Raw genomic sequence first — 14778 nt, 5'->3', positions numbered from 1 at the left:
TGGGTCTGATTTAATTTTTTTCACATAAATACCCAGTTTATCAGCATTTTTTTTTAAAAAAAGGCTATTCTTTCCCTAACTCTTAGATCTTTGTTCTGGGGTTTTTATTCTTTTTAATTAGGTTATTTTGTCTGTTTCTTCATCAATACCACACAACATTAATTTTTGTAATTTAAAATACCAGAGAACAAGGCTTCCTACCTTGTTCTTCAAGAGTACTATGGCAATTTTCTATATGTCTTCTTTGACCTATTAGCTGTTTAGAAATATATGTCCTAATTCAAAATATATGAGATTTTTCTGTTTATCTTTTTGTTATTGCTTTATAGCACAATTACATTGAGGTTAGAGGGTATACTCCCTATGATTTTGTAACAGGATTAGTGAGACAGGAGGCGGGGTTTTATTAGGCAGTATGGACAGTGGCCCCAAAATGGAGTCAGGAAGCCCCAAATGGAGGCTGCTGAGGGAGGGCCCCCTGGGGACTTTACACAAACATTCAATATGTGTCCTGCAGCTGCCTGGGACATGCTCAGAGTGGGATCAGACAGACTACTGAGTCATGCCTGGGTCCTGCATGGGCACTGCGTGAACACAGCACAGATTGGACCCTAACAAATATGTAACCTACAGGATAGAGATTATATTGCTTACACAATTTATTGAGCTGTCTTCTAAACCCGTTAAATCCCCTAGATAAAGACCCCTCCTGGGAATCCTACTCGGAACCTCTCCCAGCCAGTGGGAGATTTACTTCCTGGATTTTGTGTCTTTGCTTTTTTGCCTTTATATCTATAATTAAGTTTGCTTGTACCCTACCTCCTCTGTCCAGGGTTTCATTCTTTGTCACTATGGGACACGACCCTGTGTTTGGCATTAATTTCAGTCCTGTATAGTAAGTTAACACTTGTATTATCACCCAGTATACAGTCAATTGTCTATGCATCTCCGTCTCTTTTTAAATTTTACTTTGAGACAAGGGCTCATTAAGTTGCCCAGTTTGGCCTCAAACGTGCAATCTTCCTCAACCTCCTGATTAGCTGTGATTTCAGGTGTGCGCCACTATGCCTGGCCGTGTATATCTTTCAGGTCAAATTTCTCTGCTGTGGTTTTCAATACATCATTACTGAGTTTTCTGCTTGTTTGTTCTATTGTTTACTGAAGAATTTCAGACTTGTTTTTCCTTGAAGTACTGTCAAATTTTGATTTATAGATTTTAATATAGTTTAGTCTATGCTATTAGTTAAATAAAAAATTGGAATTATTACACATGTCTAGTCAGTTGAACCTTTCTTATGAAGGCCTATCTTATTACCCAATATTAATATAGTTACCTCATCTTTTTTTGAGTTAGCACTTGGGTGGTATGTTTTTTCTATCATTTTATTTTCAACTTGCTGGGACATTATGGTCTAGCTTTATCTCTTATAAACATCAAATTGTTAGATTTAAAGAATCTAATCCAATTCTCTTCTTCTTTGGAATGAAGCATTTAATCTACCTACATTTAATATAACTACTGATATCTTTAGATTTAAACCTGGCATCTTATTTTTTCTACTCTACCCGTTTGTTGTTTCTTTTTCTATCCTCTTGTGTTTTCTTTAGGGTTGACTTTTAAAATTTCACTTTTCCTTCCCCTTTACTGGTTTGTAAGTTACGTGCTCTATTTCTATTCTTTAAGTGATAATCCTGGATATTACAATATGGATCCTTCCAAATCTAATATTGGCCTCTTTGTGGAAGTTAAAAAGTTTGTAGAATCCTTAAGTTATTTTACTATTGTCTGACATTTACTGCTATTACTGTTGTACATTCCAATACTGTATACATTAAACACAGAGACATTATTAGTAGTATTTTGAAATGCAGTGCTTAAAAACATTTATAAATATTATAGTTTTGCAAGGATAAAGACAAAATAATTTTGATGGCACTTTTTTGTTTCCATTTGATTTTTCTTAAATGGACCTTTTATGGAGATTGATTGATTGATGATTGAGGTACTGGGCATTGAACCCACAACCTTCACACTGAGCTACATCCTCAACCCCTTTTTATTTTGAGACAGGTCTTGCTAAGTCCCTAAGTTGCTCAGGCTGGGCTAAAATTGTGATCCTTCTGCCTCAGCCTCCTGGAGTGCCAGGATGAGAGGCATGTGCTTGTAAAAACTCCATGCCCGTTAAGTGGACCTTGTATTTCAGAGCAGCTCAAAGTAAAGTTCAGTGGAAAGCAGGGAGGTCCTACATACGCTCTGCTCCCTCACACACTCATGCATTACCGGAAGTGCATTATTTCTGTCAATGAACCCAAAGGCAGACATCATTACCATCCCCAGCCGCAGCTTACAGTAAGGGGCGTTTTGGTGCTATTCATTCTGGGGTCTGGAGAAAGGTCTAATCACATGTATCTTCCATTATGACCTCAGGCAGAATGGTTTCACTGTCTAGAAATTCTGTGTCCCTCCTGTTCATCCATCTCCCTCCCCAACCCCTGGTACTCCCTGGTCTTTTCATTGTCTCCACAGCTTTTCCCTTTGCCAGAATGTCACGTTGATCGAATTACACTGTGTGTTACCATTTAGATAAGCCCCCTTCACCTGGTAGTAGGCATTTAAGCCTCCTTCATATGTTTTCATGACTTCATAGCTCATTCCTTTTTAGCACTGAATGCTATTGTCATCTGGATAAATTATTGTGCTCCCTTCTAACTTTTAATACTACATATTTTAAACATGTGATATCATTATTATTACTACAAAGTCTACGATTGGCTAAATTTTTACTTCTTTGTCTACATCTGGCATCACTTTTTGCCTTAAATATCTCCTTTAGAATTTCCTTCAGTGCGTATCTTCTTATGATGGGCACTCCGAATTTTTGTCTTTATTTCACTTTCATTCTGGAAGAATGTTTTATTGAAAATAAAGTACCTGGTTGGAAGTTATTTTCTTTTCAACACCCTGAAAATATCCTTCTGCTGCCTTCTGGCTTCCATTATTGTCAGGAAGCCATTTTTAATCCAATCTATTTTGACTCTTTTTAAGATTTTCTCTTTTCGCAATGGAAACAGCTTTTGTATATAAGGAGGGGAAGAGGGATCAAAGAGGGAGGGAATGGGAAAAAAGAAGAAGCAAGATCTATCATGTACAGATACAAAGTCCCTATGATGAATGTTATCATTGTGTACATCTAAAATGTACCAATAAATGTTTTGCTTTAAAAAAAAGACTTTATCTTTTCTCAGACTTATGCATCTTACCTGTGATAGGGATCAGGTGATTTATATCTATACTGCTTAAGATTTGTTGAACTTCATAAAACTGTGTACATCTCTGGAATGGTTTGTGGGTTCTGGAAAACTCTCAGACATGTTTATTCAAAAATCAACTCTATCTGGAATCTTACCCTTTCCTAGCACCTTGGGGAGATGGACATTAGAGGCCCCGGTGTCTCCCACCCTCTCCTCTGCCTTCCCTCTAGTTTTACCTTTTTCTGATAAATTCCTAATTCTTCTGATCTATATTCTATATTTCTATCTTTCTTTTTACTGCACTGAATCTATTAAGGTGAAAAAATATACGAAATTTAAAAATACATTAGAAGAAAGAATTGGGAATGTACCCTTTCAAATCTGCCTTTCTACTTTTATGTTAAAGTTCCTTTTAGATATTTTTAGGCTTGTCTCTTTCTTTTTAAAACACATTGACCTACTTACCTCACTCGGGGCCTGATGGCTACAGTCCTTGTGGGCCTGTACTTCCTGTCATTTCTGATGGTTCACTGTTACAATGTCATGTTTTCTTATGTACCTTATTATCATTGCATATGTGCTGGGTACAGTTTGGAAAGTTATTTGTAGGAGCAATTCAAGGACTAGACCAATAGGACCTTACTCTAGAGAAAAGTTTTATGATTTCTGCCAGGTTGCAGGAGGCAGTACTTGTCAGAACATATTTTATCCCACTTCCAAGTTGTCAGTGTCAGTTGGGGACAGGGGCCTAGGTCAGCTCTAGACACGAGAGCTTATTGATTCTGGTTTCTCTTGCGGTCAGGTTGTAACCCTTCGGGACTCCAGGTAAAATGAATGCAGGTGGGAGTTTTATTCCACCCTTGGGCCTTTGGTCAGCTTTTGACTTGTGTATCTCATCTCCCAAGGCTTCTACCACCAGAGCGAGCTTGCTCATCACAAATGAGTGAAATACCTTCTCCCAGGAGTGGCTTTGCAAGCCGGGCTTACATATTTCTGTTCTTACCTTCTCCTTGATTTAGGACACAGAAGTCCCTGATGACCTTTGAGTTTTTTTGAGACAGGGTCTCACTATGTAATTCAGGCTGGCCTTGAACTCACTATGTAGCCCAGGCTGGCCTCCACCTTTTGGTGATCCTCCTGCCTCAGCCTATCCAGTGCTGGGATTACAGGCATGCACCACCACAACCAGCTTCTTCGACATTTTTGACGCTTCTTTGGCTTTAAAAAATATTTCATCCAGATATTTCAGTTGTGTTAGACAGGAAGGCAGGTACTAATGGCCTCAGGCTCACTACTGGCAGTGGAAATTCCTAATCCCCTTTCTTTTCTAAAATCATAGTGAGCCTTTTAAGGTCGGCTGCCCATCTCCTGATTAAAGCCCCATGCGGCTTCTCACCGCACTCAGTCCGAGACCTGCTGTCTTACAGAGGCACTGCAGGCTAACTCAGCCTCACCCCACACCTCCCTGCCTCCCCTTGGACTGCATCTTCACCAGCCTCCTCTCCATACAGCCAGGTCGCCTCAGGGAGATAAGCTTTTTCTCACCTTGACTTTGCACTCAGCTCTCAGCACCTCCTCATTTGTATGTTTCCCTGAATGCTATCTGCTGGGAGGGGTCTTCTCTGCCCACCCTATCTAAATTATACCTTCCTCTATTGCTCTCCTTCACTGAAATGTGCTTATCTCTGTCACAGAGTGTATTTCAAGGAATAATTATTCATCCTTTGCTTATTCTTTGCTTATTTTCTAAAATGTATCCATCATTGAGTAGGAATCACAATTCCAGGCCATCAGTGCCCTGCATGTAGTAGCTAATCAATAATTGTGATTTGAATGAATACTAGACTTCATATTAAGTTTGTTACATCTATCATTTCATTTAATCCTCAGAACATCCTGGGAAGATAATTAATGCTATTTCCAGTTAACAGATGAGAAAAGTAAACCTTAGGAATGTTAAATTACTTTCTTAAGGCTACGTAACTCATGAAATGGGTGTAACTTGGATCCAAGTCAGCTAAAGACTATGGCGTCTGAACAGGATCCATTTCTCGCTCACTCTCTGTGGAGGTGGAGGAACTGCCCTTGAGATCTCAACTTGACCCACTGCTCCCAGCCTGCCCTACTGTGGTCATCTGGGTCACTCTGGTCCTGGCATATTTTCCCAGAGTCTAGAATCCAACGTGTTTAATTTCTTCTTGGATTTCATCTTTTTTACTCCAACAGATCTTCAAGGAATTTCCCCAGAAATGGTATCTTAATCACTTGCTCATTACTGGGACAAAATACCACACACCCACAACTTCAAGGAGGAGAGGTTTATTTTGGCTCACGATTTCAGTCCATGGTCCATGTCGTCTGTCACTTAATGTGCTATGAAATGCTCTCACTCTTTGCAAGTGGACCTTATTTTTTGTGAAAACTCTTTATCAATGTTACTCTGAAATGTCTTGAGGAGGTACCTTGGTGTGGTGATTTAACTTCAATTTATTTTACTCAGTGCTCAGTAGACCCTGCTTTAAAGACAAACGTCTTTCTTTAGCCCCCCAAAAGGTTTGCCATTTCCTCTCCAATATTTTCTCTAACATTAAATGACCAGATTAGACCTCCAAATTGATTCTCTACATTGCTTCTCTCTCTCTCTCTCTCTCTCTCTCTCTCTCTCTCTCTCTCTTCCTTTTATGATGGGACATTTTCTTCCAGCACTTTCACAGGATCATTGTTCAGCAATCATAATAAATTTCCAGTATTTCTTTCTTATTCTTGGGATTGTTTTTCCCTTATAAAATCTTGTCACATTTGTTCCCAAAGTTTTCTGACAGTACTCAAGTTAACATTTTGAAGTTCTTTTCTGTTTCTTAAATTACTCATTTCCTCTGGTACCAGTGTTCATTTTGTCTGTAAAAAAATAGATCTTTGAAGTTGTTGATTTTGTCCATCGCTTGTCGTTGTGGTCTGAGGTGTCCCTTCAAAGTTTCCAGGTTTCAAGTAGGGTGGGGCCATTAGAAGACTTCAGGTGTGGGATCAGGCCTTATAGGGAAGCTCAAGGGGGCTGTTTGCCTACCATCCTGTGCCAGTGCAGCCACAAGGTGGCGTCTCAGGGCCTGGGGGCAGCATACCCGGTCACAGGCACACCCCAGCCCCAGCACCTCCAGTAGCACTCTGAGCTGGGAGCAGGCCTTCCACACTTGAGCCTTGGGTGCATCTGGATCCAAACTGTAGCTGTCTCCTTGATTGTCCTTTTGATGGGACCTAGGTTTTCTTTTGTCGGTTCTTTGCATGTCAATTTAGATTTATCCTGGACATCAGGATTATTATGTTGTGGGAACTGTGGACTCTGTTGTAACCTCACAAAGAGTACTGATTATTTTCAGCGGTCAGTCTGGATTCAAAAAGACAGCGTAGCTCTTGAGCAGCAGCCCCAGTTTCAGTTCAGTTGCTTCAGTCTCAGATGGCTGCTTGCAGTTTCCCTAATCATGCGAGTTTCTGCGGCAGCTGGACTTAGCAAGTTTCCCTTTGGCTCTCTTCTTTATTCTACCCTTTCCTTACTTTCCAGCAGTTTTGGTTTCCTTGAACTTTGCCCTCTGGTTCTGCTGGACTGAAATAACATGGCTGTTCTATCCATTTCATATGCTGTGTGTGTGGTGCCAGCTTCAGCTTGGATTCCAGCTCAGAGCCTTACAGTAGCAGCTGCCACCCATGCAAATCAGAGACTCCAAGTTTTACCTGCTTTAATTCACTCTCTGGGGACTTTTGGTTGTGTGTGTGTCATTTGGCGTGTACGGTATTGACCTGACATGCGGTAGACCTGATAAGGGATTACTTAGTCATGGTGAATCAGAATTCCCTAGTTTTTATAAACTAATTCCAATATCTTTTCCTATTACATTTGTGCTTCCCTAAAAATATGTGGATAACAGTGGTGGTGGTCAGCCGCTGTCATAGACTAGGAGATTGTCACTAACTGGGACATTGGCTGTTGCTTTTGCACAGGTATAGTTTTTGAAATTATGTTAATATTTTCTCTATTAAGAAAGTATTTTTGTATAGTTTATCAGTAATAGTTGTTGAATTTGTCAAATGTATTTACTGTATGCAGCTATTAGAATAATTAGATTGTCCTTTCCTCTGTTTTAGCCTATTACGTGGTGAATCATAACACACCTGTTAGAACCCTCTGAGTTCTTGTGACTTTATTTGGCCATTGGGAATTGTAAATAAATACAGAGTTGATTGGTATTTTACTTCAAGTTTGTGCAAAATCCTGGAGTTATGGTGAAATTAGCTTGGAGGTTCTTTGTACTACCTTTTCAGACTTTGGTGTGAAGGCTATCCTGACATCTAAAAAGAACTTAAAAGTTGTTTTGTTCACTTTTTAAGTTAGTTGACATTATATTGCATGAGAATTATTTGTTGCATGGAGGTTATTCTTTTAAATATTTGAATTTGCATACACTAATGGTACATATTTATGAGTTATCATGTGATATTTGATATACAAATTCAGGGTGTAATGATCAAATCAGTGCATCTCACCTCAAAACATTTACTCTTGGGCCAGGGATTTAGCTCACTGCTTCAGCCGCCTGCCTTGCAAGCACAAGGTCCCAAGTTCAATCTGACCCCCCCCAAAAATTTACTGTTCCTTTGTGTTGGAAAACTCAAGATGATCACTGCTAGCTATTTTGAAAGGTGCAATAAATGGTTATTTACAATAGTCACTGTGCTGTGCTATAAAACACTAGAATTTAATCCCCCCATCCAGGTGTTTTTGTTTGGTGTTGTGGCTTTGTTCTTGGTGCTGGGGATTGAACCTAGGCTTCTGTACATGTTAGGTAAATGCTTCACCACTGAGCTACATCCCACAGCTACCTGTATTTTTATACTTGTTCGCCAGCTCTTTCTGTTCCTCCCCGGCCCTTCTCAGCCTCTGGTAACCACAGTTCAAATCTCTGCTTCTGTGATAGCAACTTTCTCAGCTTCCGCATACGAGAGAGAACATGTCTCTCTGTGCCTGGCTTACTCCACTTCATGTAATGTCCTCCAGGCCCATCCGTGCTGACACCCAAAGATTTCCATTCTTTTTGTGCCTGAATAGTATTTCATCATGTTTCTATGCCTCAGGGTCTTTTAAAATCCATTTATACTTCATTCCATATCTTGGTAATATGAGTAAGCACAAAAGTACAGCTACCTCGTCAGCAGACTGATTTCCTTTCCTTTGAATATACAACCACTAGTGGGGTTGCTGGATCATATTCTATTAGTTTTTGAGGAACTTCCATGCTGTTTTCCATAATGGGTGTACTACCATCCCCACCAACAGCATATCAGTTCCCCCTTATTTGTGTTCTTATCAGATTATTGTGGTTAATATTAGTAGTAGTAGTAGTCTTTCAGTGATGGCCGTTCAAACTTGAATGAGATGAATCTCATTGTGGTATTGATTCCCTGATGATTAGTGATGTTGAACCCCTTTCCTTATACCTGTCAGTCCTTTGTATGTCTTCTTTTGAGAAATATTTCTTTATTTTCCCACTGTAATCGTTTAGATTTGAAAAGTCCCCACAAAATCTCATGTGTTTGGAAAATGATGGGATCACGGAGGGCACTATACTGTACTCATCAGTGGATTCATCCATGGTTGAGCTCACAGCAAATGTGCTATAGGAGTGGGGCCTGGCTGGAGGTGCACAGGGTGTGACCTGGAAGGGTGCACTCTTATCCCAGCTCCTCCCTTCTCTCTCTGCTTCCTGGCTGCTACAGGTTCAGCAGCTCTCCTCCACCATGCTGTTCCTGCCTTGGAGTGAGTCAACCATGGACTGAACCCACTGGAAACTGTGAACCAAGTAAACCTCTCTTCCTTTACGGTGTGGATGTCTGGTGTTTTTTTCCAGCAACAGGACTGATACACCCATTTTTAAAGATTGAGTTACTGTTTTGCTTTTGTTTCTGGTTTTTTTTTATTTCCTGGTATCGGGGACTGAACTCAGGACCTTGAACTTGCCAGGAAGGCTCAGTGCCCCTGAGCTACATCCCTGGCCTGTTTGTTTTTGTTTTTAGCAATTTAGTTCATCATATATTGTAGATACTAATTCCTTGTTGATAACTAACGTGTTGAGTATTTTCTCCCATTGTGTAGCTTGCCTTCTCATTCTGTTGTTTTCTTTGCTGCAGAAGCTTTTTCATTTTTATGGTACTTTTGTCTGTTTTTGTTTTTGTTACCTGTATTTTGTCTGTTTGCCAAAAATTCTTTGCCATGCCATTATCCTGAAGTGTTTCCCCTGTTATCTTCTGATAATGTTATAGTTTCAGGTCTTGCATCTAAGCCATTGGTTTATTTTGAATTGACTTCTGTATATTGTAAAAGACAAGCGGTCCAGCTTCATTCTTGTGCACATGGGTATTCCGATTCTCAGCACCATTTATCGGAGAGATTGACCTTTTTCCAGTATGTGAACTTCACGTGCTTATTGAAAATCATTTGGCTGTAAATATGTGGATTTATTTCTGGGTTCTTGATCCTGTTCCACTGGCTGATGTCTGTTTTTGCCAGGACCATACTGATTTGATTACAATACCTTTTAAATATGATTGAAGTCAGGTATTGTGATGCCTCCAGCTTTGTTCTTTTTTGCTTAAGATTGCTTTGGCTAGTTGGGGCCTTTTGTGGTTCCATACAAATTTTAGGGTCTTTTTTCCCTTTCTGTGAAAAATGTCATTGAAATAGTCTTGATTGGGATAACAGTGACTGTACATTTCTTGGGTAGTGTGGACATTTTCTTTGTTTTTGTTTTTGTTTTGGTACCGGTGATCGAACTCAGGTCCTTGCGCTTGCCTGGCAGGCACCGGAACCACTGAGCTAAATCCCGGGCCAGTGTGGACATTTTTAACAATGCTAATTCTTCTAATCCATGAATATAGGATGCATTTATGTCTCATGTGTGCGTTCTTCATTTTATTTAACTTCTTTTCACTTTATTCCTATGGGCGTTTTTTAGTAATTGTAAATGGAATTGTTTTCTTGATTTCATTTTTTATATTTTTTAGTCTTTGTCTATTTTGGTTCTTATCTTAATTATGTCTTTCCTTCCACCAATTTTGTGCTTGGCTCATTCTTGCTTTTCTGGTTACTTGAGGTGTATCACTAGGCTATTTATTTAAAATTTTTCTACTGTTTCGATAAAGATTTATTTTTGTTTAAACTTCCCTCTTATTACTACTCTGCTCTATCTCATAGGTTTTGATATTTTATATTTCTGTTTTCACTTGATTCAAGAAATTTTTAAATTTCTCTTTTAATTCTTTCATTGACCCATTGGTTGTTCAGGAACATGTTGTTTAATTTCCATATATTTGTATAGTTCCAAAATTCACCTTGCTATTGATTTTCAGTTTTATTCTATTTTTGTCCAAGAAGATATATTTCATTTTGACTTTTATAAATTTTCTGAAACTTTCTGTGTGGCCTAACATTTACTCCATGGGTAATGTTCCATGTGCTGATGGGAAGGATGTACATTCTGCAGCTATTGGATGAAGTGTTCTTTAGCTATTTGGTAGACTCATCTGGTCTATGGTATAGTTTATCCCTGATGTTTCTTTGTTCATTTTCTGCCCTGTCTGTTTGTTGTTGAAAGAGGAGCACTGAAGTTCTAAACTGCTATTGTCTTGGAGTCCATCTCTCCCTTTAGATCTAATACTTGCTTTATAATATTGGATATTGTGGTTTGGGATGCATATATAGTTGTAGTTGTCATATCTTCTTGAATTGTTTCCTTTCTTTTTTATAATATTCTTCTTTGTCTCTTTTCACAGGTTTTGACTTGATGTCTAATTTATCTGATATAATAGTACAGCTACTGCTGGTCACTTTTGGTTTCCATTTGCATGGAATGTCATTTTCCATCCCTTCACTTTCAGTCTGAGTGTGTCTTTACCAGTAAAGTGGCTTTCTTACAGGCAGCACATAGTTTTGATTTAGATGATCTTGTCTTCCTCTAATTGTTTGTCTTTGTGGTTTGGTGCTGTACTGCAGTGATAAGGTCTGATCACTTTCTTTTCTCATTGTGTGATCTGCTGGATCAGGGTGTTACACTTTTGTGTGTCTTTATGGTGGCAGTTATCATCTGTTAGCTTCCCTTATGTCTTCTAAGGTGAGTCCAGCAGTGACGGAGTCCCTTAATTTTTGCTTCTCTTGGATGGCCTGGTTATTATTTAAAATTCCTTGTAAAGATAGTTATATGATACTTTTTAATATTTTTTTCAAGCGTTATTGGCACGGGCCAGGGATTTGGCTCAGTGGGACCACACCTGCCTGGCAAGCTCAAGGTCCTGAGTTCGATTCCTGGTACAAAAAAGAGTTATTGGTATGCTCAAATTTTCCACTTCTCAAAAAATTTTGGTCATTTTTCAGGGCCAGGGGTGTAGCTCAGTGGCACCACACCTACCTGGCAAGTGCAAGATCCTGAGTTCAATTTCCAGTACTGGAAAAACATTTTTTTGGTAATTCTTCTTTATGACAGCATTGCTCTGTTTGTCTTTCAAGACATCCAGATTTTATCCCTCTCATCATTTTCTTTTTTAACCTTCTCAAATTTATCTTTGATATCCAATCAAGAATAAATGCCTTCCTGCTCCCAGTGTGCTATTTTCCTAGACATCTTATATAAGCTTCTAAGCTATGTTCTTGGTCTTTCCTGACCTGTTATCTTCGTATCTTAGCACTAAGGTCTTTCTCCTCTATGAAATCTTTTCTGTCTATTCTCTTTTCTTTCTTTCTTTCCTTCTTCCTTCCTTCCTTCCTTCCTTTCTTTCTTCTTTTTGAGGCAGGGTCTTGGTTTGTAGTTCAGGCTTGGCCTGAACTCACTAAGTAGCCCAGGTTGGCCTTGAACTCACAGCAATCCTCCTGCTTCAGCCTCCTGAGTGCTGGGAGTGCTGAGATTATAGGCAAAAGCCACCACACCTGGCTTATGCCTTTCTTTTCTAAACTGTCCCTTGTTTACAAGTTTGTTTTCTAGTGATATTATTATACTACATCATTTACTACTGTTTTGTGTATACCAACCATATCTATCCAATAATAATGTGACCTCTTTTTAGGCTAGATTTTTATTTCATATTATCCAGAATGAAATACAGTCTATACCTAGTGCACCCTCAAAAGGAAAAAGGCAAGTTCTTAAATTTGGATTGTTGATGCAAATCACAAATTATACAATTTATATTTACATATGCATATATATTTTGAATTTCTAAATTTCCATATTTTAATAAAAATTATGAACTTCACTTGAGAGAATAACCTAGGAAAACAATATTATTTTTCTAGTTTATCCTCTTTTACTGAGAACTATTCTGCCCTACATACTGTGTATTAGAAAGAGTAAAGTTTCTGTTAAAAGAAAGGACCTTTTTTCTCAGTATTTAAATTTTAGTCTTTACCTACATTTGGGGAAGTAAATTGTACATGAATATAAAGGTTAAGACAAAGGAAATAAAAGTGGACAGTATGAGCCTAGCCAAATCTTTTAACTTCTCTATGTTATCTTTTTTATAAAGTGGTAATGATAACGTCCATCTCAGAGAAAGTTTTCTGAAGATTAATTAAAATATTATACTTGAAAGTATTTAAAGAACCAGGCAGCTGTTAGTTATCATAATAAATACTCCTAAGGTAAACAGTCAAGAGCAAAGTAGTTGTCAAGGTGCATGGAATTTCTGAGATAATTTTCCATTTCTCTGATGCTTAGGCAGAAAATTTTCAGCATAGACCAGGATATAGAGGATCATCAAGCTCTTCAGTCTTTTCTCCTATACTCAGCAATCAATCTAATGCTTATAAAAAGGAAAAGGATCCTACTTCACTTACAGGTATACAAATTGCATATTTATATCAAAATAAATTGAAGTTAACTGCATCCAAATTTAGTATTAAGAAACTCTTTTACCAAGGAAATGATTAAGATTTGATCAGAGCGCCTTAATATGTCATTAGCTGTGGCCAGGGATTTAGCTCAGTGGTTCTGTCGCGTGCCTCGAAAGCGCAAGGTCCCAAGTTTGATCCCCACTACCAAAAAAAAAAAGTCATCACCTAAAGACATCTAAAGATTCTATTACAGACAGTAAAGCACAGATTCCCTGGGGTCTCATGTGTGATCTTTCAAGCCCCTTTTCCGTCTCTGACCTGCCACACTGATCTTCTAACGGGCCGATCCAAGTACTGTCAGATTGGATCTATTCTGTTCTTATGCTCAAAATGGACTTTTCTACCTGACTCTTGTTCACCTTTAATAGGAGACTTTGGGTTGCTTAAAGCTTGACAATAGTTACCTCAAACAAAGATATTTGTTACTTCAAATAACAAGAAGTCTGTCAGGAAGGCAGTTCCGTCCTTGGCTAATATGGAGCCTTAACAATGTCATCAAATGTTACTTCTTCCGGCTTATCACCTGTCCTAGCAGGTAGCTTGCTCTCCTAGACTTGCTGTAGAATATGGTGACTACTATTCAAGATAACTGTGGTAACAACATCCACTGAAAAGAGAAAGCTTTTTTTAAATCTCTTTGTAATATTAAGAAAAGTCTTCCACCACTGCAGCCTTGGCTAGAGTAGCCCCAAGCATTTGTACCTAAACTAACACATTGTTATTGTCTTAGAGCAGTTTTTCCAACTTTTATAACAACTCACAGTAAGAAATACTTTTTATATCACAACTCAACGTGCATCAGGTTTCCCATTAGAAATGTAAAAGCTATAAATGTATACGGTGAAGAACAGCTAGCTGAATGGAGTCATAACTATCTCAGTGTTAGCTGAGGTTGATTGCAGTATCTTTGTGTTTTGCTGAGCTATTACTGAGGATGCATGCCTGGATTGCCATCTATAATGCTTTATTCCACTTCAGTTTTTAAAATGCTGGTCATGAACCACTAAATTGGTTCCATAAAACATAAACGAGGAGAGATCACATCTTCGAAAGTGCATGATTAGATCACTCAAGATTTGCTCCCTTGAGCTAAGAAGGACCCGGCCTCCTTCTTGGGAGTAAGATCTTAAGGATGGAGGTGAAGGATGGCTGAGGAGGCTGTCCACTGCCTGCTGTGTCTCCCTCTCCTTCTGTTCCAATGTCACACTCTGAAGTGGTGTTGCACTCAGCAAAGTGCATCCCCCTTCATAAAATTTCTCAAGTCTTTTTACAGAAGCATTTTATATAATTTAAGTAACATCAAATTTAACCTTAGCATTATATAACATCAAATTTAACATTAATTTTTATATAATTTAAAACATCAAAGTTCCATTTTATATTTTTCCTTCCAAAAAGGAGTCCTAGCACACTTAAGAGTCAATATAAGTAAACTTCTAAGGCCCTTTCTGTTCCTCATGCTATTGTTTATTTCGTTGTTCTTCCAAGGAGTTCTTTTAATCTCGAAAGTCTGTATTTCCTACTCTTAGTCAAATCTTGTTATTGTGTTAATATTTCCATTCAAATTCTCCATCTTGAGTTAACGATTCTAAATTCTG

Source organism: Heterocephalus glaber, unplaced genomic scaffold (genome assembly GCF_053883595.1).
Source record: "Heterocephalus glaber isolate CG9 unplaced genomic scaffold, H.glaber_assembly_v1.0 deba00001442, whole genome shotgun sequence".
Classification (NCBI taxonomy): domain Eukaryota; kingdom Metazoa; phylum Chordata; class Mammalia; order Rodentia; family Bathyergidae; genus Heterocephalus; species Heterocephalus glaber.
This window is presented reverse-complemented; position numbering follows the sequence as displayed.